General features: G+C 44.7%; 1 long non-coding RNA gene across 1 annotated transcript in view; it reads left to right on the top strand.

The window, feature by feature from the left end:
• LOC126473242 (uncharacterized) overlaps window positions 1-23,801 on the top strand; it is a 218,221-nt gene that overhangs the window by 56,243 nt on the left and 138,177 nt on the right. Inside the window, exon 2 of the long non-coding RNA XR_007586423.1 lies at window positions 18,385-18,422. This is a non-coding gene — a long non-coding RNA (uncharacterized LOC126473242). The remainder of the gene's footprint in view (window positions 1-18,384; window positions 18,423-23,801) is intronic.

The following is a 23,801-nucleotide window of genomic DNA, read 5'->3' as shown; positions in this document are numbered from 1 at the left end:
TCTATGTACTTCCATTACACTTTCCTGTTTCAGAGGAATCGTAGATTGACTGTACCTCCTTTGTTTCAAGTACACATCCAAATTTCAAATGTTTCTGCATTAATATGCATGGAGATCCATACAATGTAATAAGGAAAATTATCTATCATGACCAGCTAGGAAACCTCATCTTTGGTGTGATCAGTTGTCACTTCAATTTTTTAAATCGTCTTTTTGCATTATTGCTGACCCCCTTTCTCTGGGTAGGTACTGTGCAGCCTTATTTTTATTCATGTGAAAGTGCCTCATACAAATTCCCTACCAATATACGGTGCAGACCATTTCTTTCCCAAATGTACCTGGCCGATGGCAAAGATTAGTCTCTATCATGGATCTCTCTATCCGCCATTTTATTTCTACCTGCTTGTAATGCATGTTCACTTCTGTATTTCTATTTTAAACCAGTTGATAGCACCTCCTCAACTTTTCTGCTATTTTTCCCCTTACATTGGTTCGAAGAGGTTCCTTCACTTGACAATACCTAGATGTCAACCTATACTCTTCCTCATTTCAAATTGCAAAATTCTTTACGCTCTGATTATATCATTTTACTTGAAGCAAATCCACATTCTTATAATATTTTATACAATAATTTCCCAACTTACCTTTGTAATTAAAGTTCAGAGCTTTGTACCTACCTTTGTATAATCTACCATGGTGCGTGCTCTTCACTGTTCAAGTTTATTAATGACATTATTTGTTAGTACAAGTGAGACATTGTTACTTCATATTTCTAATTAATGTATGTTCTTGGGTCCATGCATCTAAATGACACTAAAATCACAATGTTTTTAAGATGTCTTCTGCTTTGCACTTGCCTATTCCCCCAAAAATGTGTGACATGCCTAAACCTACTGGCACTTAAATTACTTGTTATAGTTTCAACGTCTTATGTTACACGGGAGTAGAACGATCTCGGCAATGGTGTGAAAACAGGTTGAAGGTGAATGGAAATGAGGTTTCCACAAAGAGACTATTGCTTATGGCAAGAGGGGAAAATAAGACTGGAGCTCTCAAAGGAGAAGAAAGAAAGGAAAAAGAAGAATAGATTTGTTGAAACCAAAGAAGAAAAGACAGACTCCAAAGAGAGATCCACATCCCCCCCCCCCCCCTCCCTCACCCCACCCCAGAAGAGACCCCGTCTGGATAAGCTCTTCACTGAGATGCTGGAGAATGAAGAGTGTTAACATGCCCTACAGAGTGGATTGTTTCTGCTTCATTGTACTGGAGACAGTGATCTAACACTACACGTTAAAAAATCTAATGGTATAGAAACTAATCATTAGATTAATTGTATATCTATGAATTTTTAAAGTTGATGTAGTTCAGTGTCATTGATATTATACCTTATGTGCATTTAACAGCTGACCAATAACAGTTGGTAGTGTTTTATGATTTGTTCATTATACTGCATAACAGAAATAACTTCTGATTATGTTCTCTTTATTTTACTTTTAACAAGGTAGTGGTTTATATGTCTTCAGTATATCTACATCCCTTGTATAGTCCATTTTCTTAATAGTCATTGCGATTGACCTGCAACCTACATCCATCTGAATCTCCTTAGTGTATTTGAAGTAATGCGCTAGCAGAATAGAAATGCGGAGAACACAAGTCATAAAACAATTTATTGGACTCACAAAAACGAAACAATAATAGTGTCTCCAAAAGAACAACAGACTCGATCACAAGTGCGGATCATCACAAATATAAAATAACAAATAATAATAGAAAAGACCCGACTCTTTTCGCGGGCAGAGATCACTGTAAAACAATTCTACAATATCAAGATGTTCGTCAAGTACTCTAAGTCCATGTGCAAGAGATTGGTCAGCTAGAAGAGGCGTCTGACTGTGGCTGCTGGGATGGCACCTCTGTATACATCCAAACAGTGCGTCAAACTGCCCTTTGCCGGCTGTGCGCCACCCTATAAAGCCTGTTTGACAGAAGTTATCTGCCAGAACTATTTGTGATCGCATGCTGGCATATCAAAGTAGTTCCTGGGCTAGCTGCGACCTTTGGTGAAGCTGTTCTGCAGGCTCCGCGAATGGGTAACAGTCCCTGGTGGCCGTTTGTGGAGACCTGGTGTTGTGTTGTGTTGTGGCTGCCAGTAAATATTTGTATTGACAACATAGGCTTTCCTGGTGAATGTACGCCCTGTGATGCAGGCATCCCGTGTTGGTTGGACGTGAAGTCTGATGCCTGTGCAGCAGGCATTACAATCTATAAACTGCGGCCACAGCAGACCTCCCTCCCCAGCTCCCACCCTCCAGGGGTGAGTGGAAGGCTCATTTCAATATTGGGCCCCAGGGCCATCAGCGACAGGAGATCGGGGGCGGTCGAGGTGCAGGATCCAAGTCCATGGGTGTAGGGACCCTTGCTGGAGGATCTGCCTGGGGTGTGATCGGTGGCGATGGCGGAGGTAGTGTTTGGGCTGGGAGAGGAGCGCTGTCATCCTCGAGGACTGACAGCCGTGGAGATGGCAGAGGAACCACCTGCGGGCCACACCGGGGGTTAAGCTAGTTGCTGTGCTTCCAGCATACTGTACCATCATTGAGGGTGACTGCCACCATAGCGCGGCTGATGAGCGATGAAACCCTGGCAGGGACCCACCGGGAACGATTGCTAGTGAACACCCTCACCCAAACCGGATCCTGCAGAGAAAAATGGGGCCATTGTGGAACACGGAAGAGCTGGGCGGGGAGAAGATGGAAACAGGAGGCACAAAGGGGACCGATGAGGGCGGCCGTGAAGTTTTTCAGCTGAGGATGACCCATCCTGAACAGTGGATCAGTAGAAGAAAAGAAAGATGGTAAGGGCGTCACCCAGGGAGTGTTAGGAATACAATTTCGACACCTGGACTTTGAATGTCTGGACAAACCGTTTGGCTAATCCTTTAGATGCAGGATGAAAGGGAGCGGTATGAATCAACTGGATGCCCAGGGAGGTGCAGAAGGAGGTAAATACAGCAAAGCTAAATTGAGGGCCGTTGTCGGTCACCAACGTCTTCGGAAGGCCCTCAATTGCAATGATGCAGGAAAGAACTTGGATGGTATGGGCATATGTCGTGGAGGACATGCGGGAGACATAAGGAAACCAACTGCTTGCATCCACCAATCCACCAGCATAAGCTAGGGGGAGCCGAGGAATGGGCCTGTGAAATCCAAGTGCAAATGGGACCAAGGAGAAGGAGGAGGAAACCACGGGAACAAGCGTCAAGGGGGTGCAGACTGGTGCCATTGACAACAGGGACACCAAGCCATTTTGTCAGGACAATCCCCCAATGACCAACGTGCAGGAGCTCCAAGGCCTGTTGGTGGAGAGAGGGTGGCAACACAACTCGCCAACAATCACCACCACCCAAGATGAGGAGAACCCCATCTCTGAGAGACAGATCCTGGCAGTGGTGCCAGTAGGCCAGACCTCTGGCTGTGGCAGCTGACGACAGTCTGATGGCCATCCCATCCTGAACGTGGTGCATCAGCACCTGGAGTGTCGGGTCGTCTGCCATGCGACTAGCTAGGCATCCGGTGGAAAATCAGCTACTGCCTTGACAGCAGGGTCATCCAGGTGGAAACAGGCAACTGGGTCAACATCGAACTCGGGGTTGGCACCCACCGGGTGACAAGAGAGGTGATCCACATTGCCGTGGAGAGTTGTGGCCCAAAAATGGATGTCATAGGAATATTCCATGAGGAACAATGTCCAGTGCTGGAGGCTGCGAGCTGTCCTTGTGGGGATGGCGGATATAGTGCTGAACAATGAGACCAGGGCTTGTGATCAGTGCATAAGGTGAAGCGACTGTAGATGAAATTGTGGAATTTCTTAAGCCCAAAGATTATGGCCAAGGCCTCCTCCTCAATTTGGCTGTAGTTACACTGAGCCAGGGATAGCATTTAGGAGATGAAGGCAATTGCTGTGGTGATATGTGAATCGGTGTCGCGGGGGTGGCTACGACCTGTGCCAGGTACTGCATCATGGGAGCAGAGCAAAAGGACTGTGCAGGAGCATAGATAATGGATAAGCAGGTATCTAAAGAGGTATCTTTCAGCTTCAGAAGATCAGTCTGTAAGGTATCATTTGGGGCATGGACAAGAATCATATCACAAATGAGAGCCAAACCATAAGATTGCTTGCAGTGGGGATTACCACAGAAAAAACGACAGTCATGGGAGAGACCTTGCAGTGTAGAAATCCATTCCCTGACAACAGAACAACTTCCGACATGCCACCGCCACATAGACCTGGGTCCAATAGGCTAGAAGTCAACACCTTGGAGGAGAGAGCACGAGGTTCTGCATCGGGAATCAACTGTTGCAGAAGGTGATAAACTTCTGGGCCCACATAGACGAGAAAAGATGTGCGATGCTGATTGTCACCTGTGACATCATGAGCAATAAAGTGGTGCTCCAGATGAGTCAAGTAGTCCCCCAAGGCTCAAGGGATTTGTCGAACTTGGGAAAGGCAGGGGGTGCGGCATGGAGCCCTAGAAGCGGGGAAGCTGAGTGGGACCCTTGCATAGTCACCCCACAGGGGAGAGTGGACATCCCCTGTAACTGCAGAATAATGAGCTTGTTCATTTGTTACATACTTTCCAACAGCACTATGACTCGCACTAAGGGTTCATCAATACCTGGAATGCTGTCTGCCATAGTGGACAACAACGGAACAGTGTAGGAAACTCTTAAACCAACTCTTCGCCACAGAATTATCTGCACCAGCAGAATAGAAATGCAGAAAACACAAGTCCGAAAACAGTTTATTAGACTCACCAAAACGAAACAATAATACAATCTCCAAAAGAACAAGAGACTCGATCTCAAGTGCGGATTGTCACAAATATAAAATAATGTATAATAATAGAAAAGACCTAACTCTTCACAGGGAGAGATCACCATTATAAAATGTTAAGATGTTCGTCGACTGTACCATGTCCATCTGCAAGAGATCAGCCAGCTAGAAGAGGCGTCAGGCCATGGCTGCCGGAATGGCAACTCAGTATACTTCCAATCAGTGCTTTGAACTGCCCTTTGCTGGCAGTGCACCATCCTATAAAGCCCATTTGGTGGATGTATCTGCCAGAAATATTTGTGATCATGTGCCTGGTGTATCGAAGTAGTTCCTGGGCTAGCTGTGACCTCTGGTGAAGCTGCAGGCTACATGAACAGTTAGTGGTTCCTGGCGGCCGTTGGTGGAGACCTGGAGCTGTGTTGTGGCCGCCGGTAAATATTACTATTGACAATGCAGACAACGTAAGTTTTCCTGGTGAATATACGTCATGTGATGTAGGCATCCCATGTTGGTTGGACATGAAGTGGGATGCTGATGCAGTAGATAAAATCATGTATGAAGTGGGCGGCCACAGCGTTATTCATCTCTTTGTCTCCCTGTACAATTTTGACTCTCTACACTTCCCTCCAGTACTAAATTGATGATCTCTTGATGCCTCAGAACGTGTCCTACCAACTGATCCCTGTTAGTTACGTGAGCTACCCATCTAATCTTCAGCATTCTTCTGTAACACCACATTTTGGAAGCTTCTATTCTCTTACAATGTCATCGGCAAACCTCTAAAGTTTTTATTTCTTCTCCATGGATTTTAATTCCTATTCCAAATTTTTCTTTTGTTTCCTTCACTGCTTGCTCAATATACAGATTGAATAACATCGGGGAGAGGCTACAACCCTGTCTCACTCCCTTCCCAACCACTGCTTCCTTTTCATGCCCCTCCATTCTTATAACTGCCATCTGGTTTCTGTAAAAATTGTAAATAGCCTTTCACTCCTTGTATTTTACCCCTGCCGCCTTCAGAATTTGAAAGAGAGTATTCCAGTCAACATTGTCAAAAACTTTCTGCAGGTCTACAAACACTAGAAAAATCTACCTTCTAGGAGAAGTCGTAGGGTCAGTATTATCTCCTGTGTTCCAACATTTGTATGGAATCCAATAGGGAATCCAAACTGATCTTCCCTGGGGTCGGCTTCTACCAGCTTTTCCATTCGTCTATAAAGAATTGGTGTTAGCAGTTAGCAACTGTGACATATTAAGCTGAAAGTTTGGTAATTTTCACACCTGCCAGCACCTGCTTTCTTTGGAACTGGAATTATTATATTCTTCTTGAAGTCTGGTGGTATTTTGCTTGTCTCACACATATTGCTCACCAGACGGTAGAGTTTTGTCCTGGCTGGCTCTCCCAATGCTATCAGTAGTTCTAATGAAATATTGTCTACTTCTGGGGCCTTGTTTTGGTGTAGATCTTTCAGTGCACCATCAAATTCTTCACGCAGTATCGTATCCCCTTTTCATCTTCATCTACATCCTCTTCCATTTCCATAGTATTGCCGTCAAGTACATCACCCTTGTATAGACCTTCTATGTACTCCTTCCACCTTTCTGCTTTCCCTTCTTTGCGTAGGACTAGCTTTCCATCTGAGCTCTTGATATTCATACAAGTGGTTCTCTTTTCTCGAAAGGTATCTAAATTTTCCTTTAGGCAGTATCTGTCTTACCCCTAGTAATATATGCCTCTAGATCCTTGCATTTGTTCTCTAGCCATCCCTGCTGAGCCATTTTGCACTTCTTGTCAATCTCATTTTTGAGACATTTGTATTGCTTTTTGCCTGCTTCATTTACTGCATTTTTATGTTCTCTCCTTTCATCAATTAAATTCAGTATCTCTTCTGTTACCCAAGGATTTCTACTAGCCCTCGTCTTTTTACTTACTTTATTCTTTGCTGCCTTCACTATTTCATCTCTCAAAGCTACCCATTCTTCTTCTACTGGATTTCTTTTGCCTGTTCTTGTCAATCGTTCTCTAATGCTTTTTCTCAAACTCTCTACAACCTCTCGTTCTTCGGTTTATCCAGGTCCCATCTCCTTAAATTCTTATCTTTTCGCAGTTTCTTCAGTTTTGATCTACAGTTTGTAACAAATAAATAGTGGTCAGAGTCCACATCTGCCCCTGGAAATGTATTAAAATTTAAAACCTGATTCCAAAATCTCCGTCTTACCATTATACAACCAATCTGAAACCTTCCAATATCTCTAGGCCTTGTCCACGTATATACAACCTTCTTTCATGATTCTTAAAGCAAGTGTTAGCTATGATTGGGTTATGCTCTGTGCAGAGTTCTACCAGGTGGCTTCCTCTTTCCTCCCTTACCCACTGTTCATGTTCACCGAGTACTTTTCCTTCTCTTCCTTTACCTACTATTAAATTTTCTTCTCCCTTAACTATCTGAATAATTTCTTTTATCACATCATATATCTCTTCAATCTTTTCATCTATGGAGCTAGTTGGCATGTAAACTTGTAGTATTGTGGTAGGCATGGACTTCGTGTCTATCTTGGCTACAATAATGCATTCACTATGAACCATGAACCATGGACCTTGCCATTGGTGGGGAGGCTTGCGTGCCTCAACGATACAGATAGCCGTACTGTAGGTGCAACCACAACAACGGGGTATCTGTTGAGAGGCCAGACAAACGTGTGGTTCCTGAAGAGGGGCAGCAGCCCTTTCAGTAGTTGCAGGGGCAACAGTCTGCATGATTGACTGACCTGTAACACTAACCAAAACGGCCTTGCTGTGCTGGTACTGCGAATGGCTGAAAGCAAGGGGAAACTACAGCCGTAATTTTTCCCGAGAGCATGCAGCTTTACTGTATGGATAAATGATGATGGCATCCTCTTGGGTAAAATATTCTGGAGGTAAAATAGTCCCCCATTCGGATCTCCGGGCGGGGACTACTCAGGAGGATGTCGTTACCGGGAGAAAGAAAACTGGCATTCTACGGATCGGAGCGTGGAATGTCAGATCCCTTAATCGGGCAGGTAGGTTAGAAAATTTAAAAAGGAAAATGGATAGGTTAAAGTTAGATATAGTGGGAATTAGTGAAGTTCAGTGGCGGGAGGAACAGGACTTCTGGTCAGGTGAATACATGGTTACAAATACAAAATCAAATATGGGTAATGCAGGAGTAGGTTTAATAATGAATATAAAAATAGGAGTGCTGGTAAGCTACTACAAACAATATAGTGAACGCATTATTGTGGCCAAGATAGACATGAAGCCCACGCCTACTACAGTAGTACAAGTTTATATGCCAACTAGCTCTGCAGATGATGAAGAAATTGATGAAATGCGTGATGAGATAAAAGAAATTATTCAGGTAGTGAAGGGAGATGAAAATTTAACAGTCATGGGTGACTGGAATTCGACAGTAGGAAAAGGAAGATAAGGAAACATAGTAGGTGAATATGGAATGGGGCTAAGAAATGCAAGAGGAAGCCGCCTGGTAGAATTTTGCACAGAGCACAACTTAATCATAGCTAACACTTGGTTCAAGAATCATAAAAGAAGGTTGTGTACATGGAAGAAGCCTGGAGATACTGGAAGGTCTAAGATAGATTATATAATGGTAAGACAGAGATTCAGGAACCAGGTTTTAAATTGTAAGACATTTCCAGGGGCAGATGTGGACTCTGATCACAATCTATTGGTTATGAACTGTAGATTAAAACTGAAGAAACTGCAAAAAGGTGGAAATTTAAGGAGATGGGACCTGGATAAACTGAAAGAAGCAGAGGTTGTACAGAGTTTCAGGGAGAGCATAAGGGAACAATTGACAGGAATGGGTGAAAGAAATACAGTAGAAGAAGAATGGGTAGCTTTGAGAGATGAAATAGTGAAGGCAACAGAGGATCAAGTAAGTAAAAAGACGAGGGCAAGTAGAAATCCTTGGGTAACAGAAGAGATACTGAATTTAATTGAGGAAAGGAGAAAATACAAAAATGCAGTAAGTGAAGCAGGCAAAAAGGAATACAAACATCTCAAAAATGAGATCGACAGGAAGTGCAAAATGGCTAAGCAGTGATGGCTAGAGGACAAATGTAAGGACGTAGAGGCTTATCTCATGAGAGGTAAGATAGATACTGCCTACAGGAAAATTAAAAGAGACCTTTGGAGAAAAGAGAACCACTTGTATGAATATCAAGATCTCAGATGGAAACCCAGTTCTAAGCAACGAAGGGAAAGCAGAAAGGTGGAAGGAGTATATAGAGGGTCTATATAGGGGCGATGTTCTTGAAGACAATATTATGGAAATGGACGAGGATGTAGATGACGATGAAATGGGAGATATGATACTGCGTGAAGAGTTTGACAGAGCACTGAAAGACCTAAGTCGAAACAAGGCCCCGGGAGTAGACAACATTCCATTAGAACTACTGACGGCCTTGGGAGTGCCAGTCCTGACAAAACTCTACCATCTGGTGAGCAAGATATATGAGACAGGCGAAATTCCCTCAGACTTCAAGAAGAATATAATAATTACAATCCCAAAGAAAGCAGGTGTTGACAGATGTGAAAATTACTGAACTATCAGTTTAATAAGTCACAGCTGCAAAATACTAACGCGAATTATTTACAGACGAATGGAAAAACTGGTAGAAGCCGACCTTGGGGAAGATCAGTTTGGATTCCATAGAAATGTTGGAACACGTGAGGCAATACTGACCTTACGACTTATCTTAGAAGAAAGATTAAGGAAAGGCAAACCTACGTTTCTAGCATTTGTAGACTTAGAGAAAGCTTTTGACATTGTTGACTGGAATACTCTCTTTCAAATTTACAATTTGTACAGAAACCAGATGGCAGTTATAAGAGTTGAGGGGTACGAAAGTGAAGCTGTGGTTGGGAAGGGAGTGAGACAGGGTTGTAGCCTATCCCTGATGTTATTCAATCTGTATATTGAGCAAGCAGTAAAGGAAACAAAAGAAAAATTCAGAGTAGGTATTAAAATCCATGGAGAAGAAATAAAAACTTTGAGGTTCGCCGATGACATTGTAATTCTGTCAGAGACAGCAAAGGACTTGGAAGAACAGTTGAATGGAATGGACAGTGTCTTGAAAGGAGGATATAAGATGAACATCAACAAAAGCAAAACTAGGATAATGGAATGTAATCGAATTAATTCAGGTGATGCTGAGGGAATTAGATTAGGAAATGAGACACTTGAAGTAGTAAAAGGAGTTTTGTTATTTGGGTAGCCAAATAACTAATGATGGTCAAAGTAGAGAGGATATAAAATGTAGACTGGCAATGGCAAGGAAAGCGTTTCTGAAGAAGAGAAATTTGTTAACATCGAGTATAGATTTAAGTGTCAGGAAGTCGTTTCTGAAAGTATTTGTTTGGAGTGTAGCCATGTATGGAAGGAAACGTGGACGATAAATAGTTTGGACAAGAAGGGAATAGAAGCTTTCGAAATGTGGTGCTACAGAAGAATGCTGAAGATTACATGGGTAGAGCACATAACTAATGAGGAGGTATTGAATAGAATTGGGGAGAAGAGTAGCTTGTGGCACAACTTGACTAGAAGAAGGGATCGGTTGGTAGGACATGTTCTGAGGCATCAAGGGATTGCCAATTTAGTACTGGAGGGCAACGTGGAGAGTAAAAATCATAGAGGGAGACCAAGAGATGAATACACTAAGCGGATTCAGAAGGATGTAGGCTGCAGTAGGTACTGGGAGGTGAAGAAGCTTGCACAGGATAGAGTAGCTTGGAGAGCTGCATCAAACCAGTCTCAGGACTGAAGGCAACAACAACAACAACAACAACAACAACAGTAGCTTATTCGTGCTCCTATTTCTTTATTCATTATTAAACCATCTCCTGCATTACCTCTGTTTGATTTTGTATTTATAACCCTGTATTCACGTGACCAGAAATCTTGTTCGTCCTTCCACAGAACTTCCCTAGTTTCCACTGTATCTAACTTTAACATATCCATTACCCTTTTTAAATTTTCTAACCTACCTGCCCAATTAAGGGATCTGTCATTCCACACTCTGATCTGTAGAACACCAGTTTTGTTTCTCCTGATAAAGATGTCCTCCTGAGAAGTCACCCCCTGCAGGTTCGGGGGTAAGAATAGGCCTGCAGTATTCCTGCATGTCGTAAGAGGCGACTAAAAGGAGTCTCAAACGTTGCGGCCCTTATGTGATATTCCCCTCTTGGGTCTGACCACCTTATTTCAAAATTATTCTGAACAGTGAGCCAATTGGGGAAGGGCGCCTTACTTGGTGCATTGTGTCCATCGTGCATTGAGACCTTTAGCCAGATTATTCATCGTTGCATTGCAGTCCCGCTCGCTTGCCATCTCTTGGGCGAGGGCACATTCCTGGGTGCAATTTTCACCATGCACTCTGCAGTGACGCTTTCTGCGCTGACGACAACCATGGACCACTTGCCACCTAATATCCAGCACGGCAGCCAGTCCGTTGTGGTGGGGCTGCCATGTACCCTGTTGGTTGGTTTTTTCCACCATCTTGCTGAGCTCTGACAACTTCTCAGCCTTCACCCTTTCCTCTGCATTGCTCTTCAGGAAACTTGTTTTCTGGTGATATGAACCCCCGCCCTCCGTGGCTATCAGGGTTATTATAAGAACCGGGCAGCTTATGAGAGGGTATCTGGTGCTGCCTGCATCTACGTCCTTCATTCTCTTTACAGGGTGTCTGTCCCTGTACAAACACTTTTAGAGGCTGTTGCTGTTCAGGTGTGGATGCCTCAGGCTGTTACTGTCTGCAGTCTCTATCTTCCACTGGTTGGTGATGTCCCGCAGCATGCCCTGGCTGCACTGGTAGCCCAGTTGCTGCCACTTTTTCTGTTACTGGGCGACGTCAGTACCCATAACCCTCTGTGGGGTGGATCAGTGACAACAGGCCAAGGTAGCATCATTTAGCAAGTATTGGCACAGCTTGACCTTTCTCTTTTATACACTGGTGCCTTCACATTTCAGTGTGGTGCATGGCACTTACTCAGCTATCGACCTTTCGATCTGCAGCCCTAGCCTATTACCATCTTTCCAATGGAGTGTGCGTGACAACTTGTGCGGTAGTGACCACTTTCCAATCTTTCTGTCACTGCCACAGTGTCACTCTTCTGGGCGACCCTGCAGATGGGCTATGAATAAGGCTGACTGGAACTTGTTCACCTTCATTGCCACTATTGAGCCTCTTTCCAATGACTCCATTGATGCAGTGGTTCACTCGGTCACCACCGGCATTGTTACTGCTGCAGAATCTGCCATTCCCTGTTGTTCTGGGTCGCTTCGGCGGAGGACTGTGCCTTGGTGGTAGCACGAGATCGCTGAGGCGATTAAAGATCGCAGGCAGGACTCCAGCGTCACAAGTGGCATCCCTCATTGGCACACCTCATCGCCCTTAAACGGCTCCATGCGCAACCCCGCCGTCTCATTCGCCAACACAAGCAGGAATGCTGGGAAAAGTATGTCTCCACCATTGGCCTCCATACCTCTCCATCGCAGGTTTGGGCCAAGATTAGGCGACTATGGCTATCGGACCCCCGTCAGTGTACCTGCGCTTCCACTGAATGGAGCAGTCTGTACTGACTCTGACACATTGCAAACCGCTTAGCGGAGCATTTTGTTCAGAGTTCTGCTTCTGCAATTTACTTACTGGCCTTCCGCTCCCTGAAAGAGCTGTTGGAACATTGGAGGCTTTCATTTCACATGCGCCACCCTGAATTGTACAATGCTCCATTCAGTAAGTGGGAATTCCAAAGTGCTCTAGCAGCTTGCCCTGATGTGGCTCCCGGGCCAGATCGCATCCACTGTCAGATGCTCAAACACCTCTCGGTGGACTGCCAGCGACACCTCCTAGACCTTTTCAACTGTATCTGGGTTGAGGGTGAGTTCCTGTTGCGGTGGCAGGAAAGCATCGTAATCCTCGTGTTGAAACCTGTCAAGAACCCACTGGAATTGCACAGTTACCGCCCCATTAGCCTCACCAACATTCTTTGCAAGTTGGTCGAAGGCATGGTGAGCCAGAGGTTGAGTTGGCTACTTGAGTCTCAGGATCTTCAGGCTCCATCTCAGGGTGGGTTCCATAAGGGCCGCTCAGCCACCGATAATCTGGTGCGCCTGGAGTCTGCCATCCGTACGGCCTTTGCCTGCCATCAGCATCTGGTTGCCGTCTTTTTTGACATGCAGAAGGCATACGATACGACATGGCGACATCACATCCTCTGTACGCTTCATGATTGGAGTCTTCAGGGTCCGCTCCCGATTTTCATACAAAATTTTCTGTCGCTTTGCTCCTTCCGCGTGCAAGGTGCAGCCTCCCATAGTTCTTCCCGAGTTCAGGAGAGTGGGATTACCGCAAGGATCTGTCTTAAGTGTCTGCCTCTTTTTAATTGCAATTAATGGGCTCGCTGTGGTCGTGGGAACATCTGTCTCAGCTTCCTTGTATGCTGACGACTTCTGCCTATACTTTAGCTCCACTGTCATTGCAGCTGCTGAACGGCAGCTGCAGGGCGCTATCCGCAAGGCACAGTCTTGGACTGTAGCGCATGGCTTCCAGTTTTTGGCTGCCAAGACCTGTGTTATGCATTTCTGCCGGTGACACACTGTTCACCCTGAGCCACGGCTTTATCTTGGTGGCGAACCTCTTGCTGTGGTGGAGAGGCATCGGTTTTTGTGATTGGTGTTTGATACCCGGTTGACTTGGCTCCCTCATATTCGGCAGCTTAAACAGACAAGCTGCCGGCATCTAACACTCTTGGTTGCTTGAGTCACACCACCTGGGGTGCCGATCAGTCTACCCTTCTATGGCTGTACCAGGCGTTAATTCAGTCCCATTTAGATTATGGGAGCTTGGCTTACAGTTTGGCATCACCTTCCACATTGCAGTTGCTTGATCCCATCCTTCACAGCGGGATCCGACTCGCCACTGGAGCTTTCTGGACAAGCCCTGTCAGCAGCATACTTGTGGAGGCAGGTGTCCCTCCATTGCGGTTCTGGCGCCAATGATTACTGGCCGCTTATGCTACACACGTTTGTAGCTTGCCTGGGCATCCCAATTATTATCTCCTGTTCCCTCAGTCGGTCGTCCATCTTCTGGAACGACAGCCCTGGTCAAGGTGTACAATCGCGGTTCGCACCAGAGTCTTCTCTCTGGACTTGAGGTTTTCCCTCTTCCACCTCTTTTCTGGGCCCGTCTGCGTATACTTCCATTGTATGTGCCCTGCCCATGCCTTTGGCTTAATTTGGCACAGGGCCCGAAGGACTCAGTCCCTCCTGAGGCCCTGCGCCGCCACTTTCTTTCAATCCTTGGCGCATTTCAAGGGTCTGACGACGTTGTCTGTACTGACAGTTCGATGTTGCTGGTCGTGTCGGTTATGTTCTTACTCTAGGGGATCATTATGAACAGCACTCATCGCCGGCTGGATGCAGTGTTTTCGCTGCCAAGTTGGTGCCCTCTCTCACGTCCTAGAGTATATCCGCTCCCGCTCAGGTAAGTCCTTCGTTATCTGTAGTGACTCCCTGAGCGGTTTACGAGCTATCGACCAGTGTTTCCCTCGCTCTCGTCTGGTGATGGCTATCTGGGAGTCCCTCCATACTACTGCCCGTTGTGGCTGATCTGTTGTCTTTGTGTGGACCCCGGGTCTTGTCAGCATCCCGGGAAATGAGTGTGTTGATATGCTGACCAAACAGGCTGTCGGTGCACAAGCCTTGGAGATTGGCCTTTCGGAGAGTGACCTTAGGTCAGTTTTGCGGAAGAAGGTACTTCGCACCTGGGGTGAAGAATGGCGCACCCTTCCTTCACCCAACAAACTTCGAACCATCAAGGAGGTTACCGCTGCGTGGCACTCCGTGCGGGTCTCTCGTAGGGACTCTGTTGTCCTCTGCTGGCTGCGCATTGGCCACACCTGGATAACACACAGCTATTTATTGCGCCGCGAGGACCCACCTTTATGTCTCTGCGGGTCAGCTTTGACGGTGGTCCACATCTTGTTGGACTGCCCGCTTTTAACTCTGCTCAGGCAGATGTTTACGCTGCCTGATACGCTTCCTGCACTTTTATCAGATGACGTTGCTATGGCAGATTTAGTTTTGAGTTTTATTCGTGCAGGGGGTTTTTATCACTTGATCTAAGTGTTTATCCTTTTTTTGTGTTGAATCTGGCCTTTGACATACGATTTTAGACTGGGGTTTTTAGTGCGTTTCTTGGTGGTTGTCTTTTCCTTTTTTGTTTCTATGGTCAGCCAATCACTGCCACACTCGGTGTTATTTTAATTCCTTTTTTTCTGGTCTCTGTCTGTGTCTTTCTTGTCCTGTGTCGTCTTTTGTCATCTCCATTGTTTGTTCCTATTCTTTGTGGGTGTTTAAAGTTCGTGGAAAAAGGGACCGATGGCCCTAGTAGTCCGGTCCCTCCAATCCCACCAACCAACCAATCAACCAACCAACCTGAGTAGTCCCTGCCTGGAGATCTGAATGGGGGAGTATTTTACCTCCGACATATTTTACCCAAGAGGACGCCATCACCATTTAACCATACGGAAAGCTGCATGCCCCCAGGAAAAATTACAGCTGTAGTTTCCCCCTTGCTTTCAGCTGTTTGTTTTATGTTACAAGGCCAGGTCAGTCAATCATTCAGACTCTTGCTCATTAATTTATGTGGTATATATCTCTAAATTGCGGTCGATACTATCTCTTTGAAATCATTACACATGATCAGATCAGAAGGAGTGAAGACTACTTCTTAAAATGGTGATAAGAGCATTTTTACTAGCTTTTTAAAATAGATGTACTTTGCATTTCTATTTGATGGTTGTGGGTGTTATGTTATTCAGCCTAGCAGCACTAATCCCTGTATTTGTCATGATACTCTCTATTTGTCCAGGATTACTTATTGCTAAAAGGTCAAGTATGCTTTCACAACCATTTACACTTTGAGTGGGCTCATGAACTAATTGTTCAAAATAATTTTCTGAGAAAGTGTTCAGTACAATATCGGATGACATTTTATGCCTGCTGCTAGCTTTAAACATATCATTTTTCCAGCATATCGAAGGTAGATTGAAGTCTCCACTGACTATATTTGTATGGGTGGGGTACCTATTTTTCACATTGATGAAGCATGCAGTATTTTTGATTCTAAGCCACAGACAGTTGTTTTGAGGAGGCATTTGGGATCTTCTCTGAGTGTAATTCTGTCTATCATTAGCTGAAATTCTTATATATTGTATATACAGAAACTGAATGTGTTCCAGAACAACTGACAAACATACTGTTTTGGACTTAATTCACAGAATTTAAATAGCTCTTTTTGGTGCTTCTTGAACTTCCGTCCTTCAATTCTAGTAGAAACTTAATCTTTGAGCCCACAATACATCCTGCTATACTCACTATCTTCATAAAATTGTAGAACTTTTGACTATTTGACTTGTGTTTCTTTGCTTTATTTCAGACAGTGCAAGTATTCCCCTTTCTTTTTTAAACTTTTTGGCAATCTTCACATGGCTTTTACTTGGTTGCATCACTTCATCAAACTCAAAACCACTGGTGTTGTCGGTTTTGTTACTGACAAGAGCCTGTGCTTCAGCGATCTTCTGCTTTGCGTAACCATGCCTGCTTCAGCTACTTTCATACCTTCACCACAATGTAATTGTGGTGGTGGTGGTGGTGATTATGATTTGAATTTAGCATTTGCTTCTGTTCTGCATGCTGTACCAAGCTTCTGGCCATGCTTCACACAAATCTCTGTCAAATCTTCAAGCTTCTTGACGTTGGGGTCATTGATTGGTTGAAGGCTTTTTTTTATTTTGACTCTTCTTCAAAAAAGAGTTGCAGCAACCAGTTGAACATGGATCTGTGGCAGGCATAATTCCACATCTTGGAACTGGATGGAAAGTTCCATGTAGGCATTCACAGTAATTAAGCTTGCTAATTAATTTGACTAGATAGCATAAATTATCAGTGTAAGTTTTAAGTCGAACGCGTGCAAAGATAAATGCAATGGTTATTCTTTATTTGTGAAGTCAAATGCCATGAATAGGCAGGTGTATAAAATAAAGTTCACAGCTTTGGAATAATATCCAGTTTATATGGCCTTCGTAGCAAATGGATTATCTTAGATCCATTTACATCAGATACCAGTTTACTGTGACAAAGTTGCTTACATTTGAAACTAAATAATATCCCTTAAATGAAAGATACCAACAAGCAAAAACAAGTTCCTAAAAGATAAGAATCTGCTCAATCTAATGAAATTAGTTAGAAAAAAATTGTTTGGCCTCTGTTTTGATATATATGACCCCAAACTTTGGTGAAATATGACAATTAACTTGTACATACAGTTTACGTCCAACTATCTAAATAACTAAACAAGCTTGAAGGTTAATGTTTATCATGTGGCCCTATATCGACTTCCTTGGGGAAAAAATATAATGACACAGAAATGTTTTAGGCAAGCTGGAGATCAGTGATTGAAACTGGGGTAAGTCTGAATGTGTTAAGTTTTTTATTTTTTAAGCAGTAATTGTGGATAATTTGCTATCTCATTGACATTGTTCATGTCATATTTGAACTTAGAATCAAAAATTGAGTAGAAATACCAGTTTGCAGATTTCTCACTGCAACAGTTAACTTATAAAATGTTGTCAAACAAACATGATGATTTATTCCCGACGATATACACATCTGCTGAGTGACATCCAGCCTGATGGCTCTGTTGTCAAAAGTGCCTTGCAACTATGGTAAAAGTTTTTAACACAACTGGAGATGGCCACGCGGGGACCATTTCTAAAATTGTCTGATTGGACATGAAATGACCTTATAACAAATACAAACTGTTCGCTGAGTTAGCAGATCAGGGGATGAAATGGTACATAAATACTGACTGCCATGAGCATACCGAATGCAGTACATATTTATAATGAATTCAAGATTAGAATCCATTACTTAATTTTTTTAAAAAAGTTAAACATCTAACTGGCATTGTTTTCAGTGATTTTGTTAGTTTTACACTCGTACAGCAGAAAATATTCCACTATCTATAAGAGAGAGAGAGAGAGATTCTGGAAGTGTTATGAAGTGTTTAATCATCAGTCAGGAATGCATTATGTCATGAGCAAAACTCAGCACTTGCAGGCCTCTGTCGACTTGATACGGAAGACCATACACTGTTGTCCATGCATAGCTGAAGACATATGTGCCAATAAGTAATTAATAGTACGCTGACACTATGGCCTCACAAGGAATAAAGGTGCTGGAAGGTAAAGGTAGTGGATCCGTGAGACCAGTAGTCACTAAAACTTGAACACAACTATTTGACGAGAATTCTCGCAAGAATAATGTGAAATATAAATTACCAACTAACAGATAAGATCCAGTATATTACAAATATTTAAAAAAATATATTGACTCTAATGGATATTCATGTCATCCTATATGTGGAACGCAAGGTGTTGAAGAGTTTTGTATTATATGTTGACACACATACATACTCAGTGTTCATTCTGATATTATTGTTTTGTTGCAGAAGGGAGAGAGTGTGAGATAAGACTAGTCAACATATTGGTAAGTGATAAACATGAATATATTATTCTTTTCTATTATTTTATAGGCAGGAAAGGTATCTTGCAAAAGTGTCTTGCGGCAGGCCAGTGCCCCTGAAAAGTCTGGCATTCCTCCACTAGTTGTCTGGGACATCACATTATTTCTCTTTCTCATGCAAACACCAGCAACATTTATTAGGACAAAGTAAAAATTTGACATCACAAAATAATTATTAATTCAGTACCACTTTGATAAATATCTATTTTTGCTTACGTATCCTTTCATTTCTCATTTAAAGTAAGTTTTCTGCAAAAGTCACATAACTTTGGATGACATAGACATCCTTGACCTCTGGCAAAGATAAGTGTATATTGAAAATACAAAGTTGCTTTGTGTGGTAAATGCAGACTTGCTCTGTTGTTTAGAGTCGACATCAAACTGTAGGTCCCCCTGTAACTATCTAGAGAAGTTATTTCATAGGTCCGAGAATGGCAAAGGCGTACCACCTCCAATAAGATCATGACTAGTGAAGCATTGTGGCATTCAAACCAACTTTCAGGTTGAGGAAAGGTGCACTGTACAACATATTCTGAAGATTTTGCCCTTACATACATTTCTACCTATAAAAGGATTGCCTTTTTGTAAGTTTCTACATAAACAATGAAAGGAAAACATATTTAGATGCAATTTTTTTTTTCCACATGAAGTATTTACCTTTAAAATCTGTACACTTCTGCATACCTTCAACTGATTCTGGAAACATTTTTTCCCATGCTGTTGTTGGTCCATCAAAAATGTGATTTAGGAAGGATTCAGCAGTTTCTCAGACAATGGAAAATCCAGGATGGAATAATGATAACATTACGAAAAGGATAGTTTCTACTCACAATATAGTGGAGGTACTGAATCATAGATAGGAACAATGAAGAAAGACTGTTAATAGAATCTTTCAGCCAAACAGGCCTGCATCAGAATTGAACTCACACACACACACACACACACACACACACACAGTCAGTCTGACCACCAAGGCCTGCTAACACATCAATTAATGCTCACACATTTTTCATTTTACTTACGGAAACAAACAGTCGTCATTAGGCAATAAATAAATGAAGTGAATATTAGCAACAAGGCATCAATTCGGTGATTTTTATCGTATCAGGTAATCAGTTGCTAAAGATGAATTCTGGTGCCTTGTGAAATCGCTTCCCAGGCGATAACTCCAGGTGTCGGTTGTGTGTGTAGTACGCAGACAGGTAGGTTGCAGGCCGTTGACGGGCCTCCTATCCAGAACGAAAGGAAGATAATGGAATACGATAATCTGGACCGACTGACCTACACAGAGGCTAAGAGGAAATTTGAAAAGCTAAACCCTGTGCATGTGACATCATCTTATGCTGCAGCTACAACAACGGTTACAGCCCCATCAGTTCTGCCATTCATGGTTGGCCCTCGGCTGCAAGACTACACCTGCCCCCTTGATGGCTGTATGCTCTCCTGCCCCTGCTACTTCTGGAGCAATGGCCTTCTCAACCAACAGGGACATCAGACCCCACTTCTCAGCCAGTGAAGCATCAGTCTTCTTTGGCTCCTGTTACTAGGAAGGGGTCCCTTGGGTCATTCCCTTCCAAGGTTCCTACCATGTGAAAGAGGATATTTGCCAGTGGCTGAAGAGCCCGCAGGAAGCTGGTTGTAGGACTTAAATGAAGTGAACTCCCGAAACCTTTCCTACATTTGGGAGATTTTAACACCCATAACCCCTTGTGTGGTGGCACCAGTAATGACCAAGGTAGAGATGTTGGGAATTTACTGTCTCAACTCGACCTTTGCCTCTTAAATACTGGTGGCCCCACATATCTCAGTGTGGCTCATAGCACTTGCTCAGCCATTAATTTATCACTTTGCAGCTCAGGACTTCTCTCATCTGTCACTGGAGAGCCCACGACGAGTTGTGTGGTAGTGACCACTTCCCCATCTTCCTGTCTCTCTACCAGCGTCATTCCCCCAGATGCCTACCCAAAATAGGCTTTAAATGAGGCAGGCTGGGAAGCTTTCTCCTCTGCCACCAATCTTGAATCTCTCCCACATGTTAACATTGATGTAATGGTACATAGAGAAACTTCATTGGTCATTTCTGCCGTGGAAAATGTGATCCCTCATTCCTCAGCGTGCCCCTAGCAAAAGACCGTGCTTTGGTGGTTGCCGGAAATCCTTTGGTGGTTGCCGGAAATCGAGGCCATTAAAGAATGTAGGTGGACTCTACAGCAACAAGCGGCACCCATCACTGGAACACCTAATAGCTTTTAAATGTCTCCATGCCTTTGTTTGCCAGCTCATAAAAAGATGGAAACAGGAGTGTTGGGAGAGGCATGTCTCAATCATTGGGTCACATACGTAGCCTTCCCAAGGCTGGGCAAAGATCAGACATGTCTTTGGATACCATATAATGGTTTCTTGGACAACAAGAGACAGTGCGGTGTTGGGTTGCACGACTCGCACATCTCTTCCAGTTGACGTTTACAAATTGTGCGTGCAGTCTATCCTCTTCTTTGGGTTATCAGCTATGTCGCTCTCGCCGTTTAATTCTTCTCTGAAGACTGTATCAGGTTGAGGGGAATATTATTAACCAGCTCTATGTTCTTGAAATAAATTATGTACTTGTTGGCTCTTGTCAGATAAACAACCATATATTTTTGACTCTTGTCCCAAAGAAACAATTGTTATGTACAAACTCCAGCAAGCCAACTGGTCCAAGATAAAAGTCAGAATCTACTATACATTCATACAGTTACATACATTCTGCCTCATGCAGACCCAAGACATAAAGTAAAAGTCTATATAACACATGCTTCATCTGTCTCTGTAACAATCCTCACGCCACCACGCACCATGGAAAATTATCCATATTCTCTTTGACCTTTTGATGTAACTTCTAAGGTGCTGCTTGTAAGTAATTGTCGAGGCCACTCATCTGACACAGCTCCTGGCTCCTCGTGAGAGCTGTCCTTCCTGCTCATACAGACACGTGTGGCACAGTAAAAAGGCTCTCTCACCCTTGTCATTAAAATATCGGGTGTTCAAGATGGTGAAGAGCCAAGTGTTTCTAGAATTTATGCTGAAATTCTCGAAGCACTACAACCAGACCCCAACAGGTGTATGTGACATATCCATCAGTGGAGCTTTGTCAACCAGTGCAAATGCAGTTGTGAAACACTTTGCTGAGAACTATGCTCAGACCTCTGCATTGGAGAATTACCCCACCCCTCCCCCCCTGCGGGTTCGGGGGTAAGAATAGGCCCGCGGTATTCCTGCCTGTCGTAAGAGGCGACTAAAAGGAGTCTCAAATGTTTCGGCCTTCTATGATGGTCCCCTCTTGGGTTTGACCTCCTTTTTTCCAAATTTCCGTTGTTAGTGCGTGCCATTCGGGGAAGGACGCCTTACGTGGTGTTTTTCTATTGGTCCATCATGCACCACCATCTTGCATGTTACCTATTGTCGTGTGGGGGGGATTACAACCAACATATTCTGGTTTGTCCCCTTCTCGTCTTGTGCGCAATCCTCTTCTTAGCGCCTCGACAACTGTGGACCCTTTCAACACTTAAAATCCAGCACGGTAGCCAGTCCGTTGTGGTGGGGTTGTCATGTACCCTCTTGGTGGTAGCCCCCTGACCACGCAGGGATCGCACTACAGATGCCAGAGCTGTTTCCTCCCCATGCATGCCAAGGAGTATGTGCCCATCTTGTCTGGGGCACGGGGACTCCGGGCAACGGGTTATCGGTCAGGTACCGGTTGCTTTGGCTGGGTGGCGCCCTTGGGGAGAGCCCTCGTTCGGAGTAGGTGGCATCTGGGCGGATGTGGCGCAATGAAGCGCAATAAATCACACCCAGCTGGTGGTCGCATGGCCACCGGCATCTCTAAGCGAGGCAGAGTTGAGTTTGATGCTGCGCAATATGACCCTCAGTCGTTCCCCTCGTTGGCTGCGCCATGGGAGGGACGCCGATCTAGTGCCAAGCGGGAGCCTTACGTACCACAATACCTTGTCTGCAGCAGGACTGATGGTGACTCCTTTCTTATGACGAAGCCTCTGTTTTTTGTGGAACACCTGGAGGATAAGTTTGGGGAAGTGGCGGGGTTGTCTAAAATGAGGAATGGGTCCATCCTCCTCAAGACGTCCTCCCCAGCCCAGTCACGAGCGTTGCTCTTGTGTGATAAGCTGGGTGACGTCCCTGTCACCGTCACTCCCCACAGTAGCTTAAATATGGTCCAGGGGATTATTTACCATCGTGACCTCTTGTTACAATCCGATGACGAGCTGAGAGCCGACTTGGAACGACGTGGTGTACATTTTGTCCGTCGTGTACATAGAGGACCCAAGACTAACAGGGTGGCCACCGGTGCCTTTATCTCGGCCTTCGAGGGTGATGTCTTGCCTGAGAAGGTCAAGGTAATGGTTTACCGTTGTGACGTCAAGCCATACGTCCCTCCCCCGATGCGGTGCTTCCAGTGCTGGAAGTTTGGGCATATGTCCTCCCGTTGCCCATCCAGCGCTACATGTCGAGATTGCGGACGCCCCTCTCATCATGATTCTCCATGTGCGCCTCCGCCTGTATGTGTCAACTGTGGGGAGCACCACTCTCCATGCTTGCCTGATTGCACCGTTCTTCATAAGGAGCGGAAGACAATGGAATTTAAGACCCTGGACCGGCTTACTTATCGAGAGGCAAAACTGAAATATGAAAGGTTGTATCCTGCTTCCATTCGAACATCTTATGCTGCACCCACGTTATCGTTGCCCACTTGAGCGACGGTTGTCGCCTCATCTGTTCCGCCTTCAGTGGGCCCTCGGGGCCGTGCATCTCTGTCTGCCCCCCTCGTGTCTGGGGGCAAGCCTTCCTCTGTTGCCCCCTTAGCGGTTGGGGGCAAACCCTCTTCTGTCGCTCCCCCCATTCTTACTTCGGGAGTGACATCTGCTCAAAAACCGGGGGGCTCGATCCCTCCCCCTCCTTGTCCACCGGCGTTGCCTCTGCTGGTTCCTCTCTCACAGAAGGGTCCCTCGGGGCTCACCCTTCCCCCGTTTCTTCTCCTACCCAGCCGGATGTCAGCCAGTGGCTGAAGGTTCCACCACCTGCTGGTCGTAGGGCTTCTGCGTCATCGTCAGCTTCCGACGCTTCTTCGGAGAAGCTCTCCCAGCCCTCTAACCCTAAGGACAAACGCGAGAAGAAGGAACGGAACGTGTCCAAGAAGAAGGACGTTCCGGCAGTTTCAGTACCGCCTGCTATAAATAGTTCTGGCTCTGGGGATGAGGTGGAGATCCTCGCATCTGCCGCAGATCTCGCCCTCACGGAACCCTCGGCGGCCTTTCCTATGGACACAGCTGACTCTCCCCCGGTGGCGGC

This window comes from Schistocerca serialis, chromosome 4, assembly GCF_023864345.2.
Source record: "Schistocerca serialis cubense isolate TAMUIC-IGC-003099 chromosome 4, iqSchSeri2.2, whole genome shotgun sequence".
Lineage (NCBI taxonomy): Eukaryota > Metazoa > Arthropoda > Insecta > Orthoptera > Acrididae > Schistocerca > Schistocerca serialis.
Note: the sequence above shows the minus strand (reverse complement) of the source record. Positions and strands in the feature narration are given on the sequence as shown.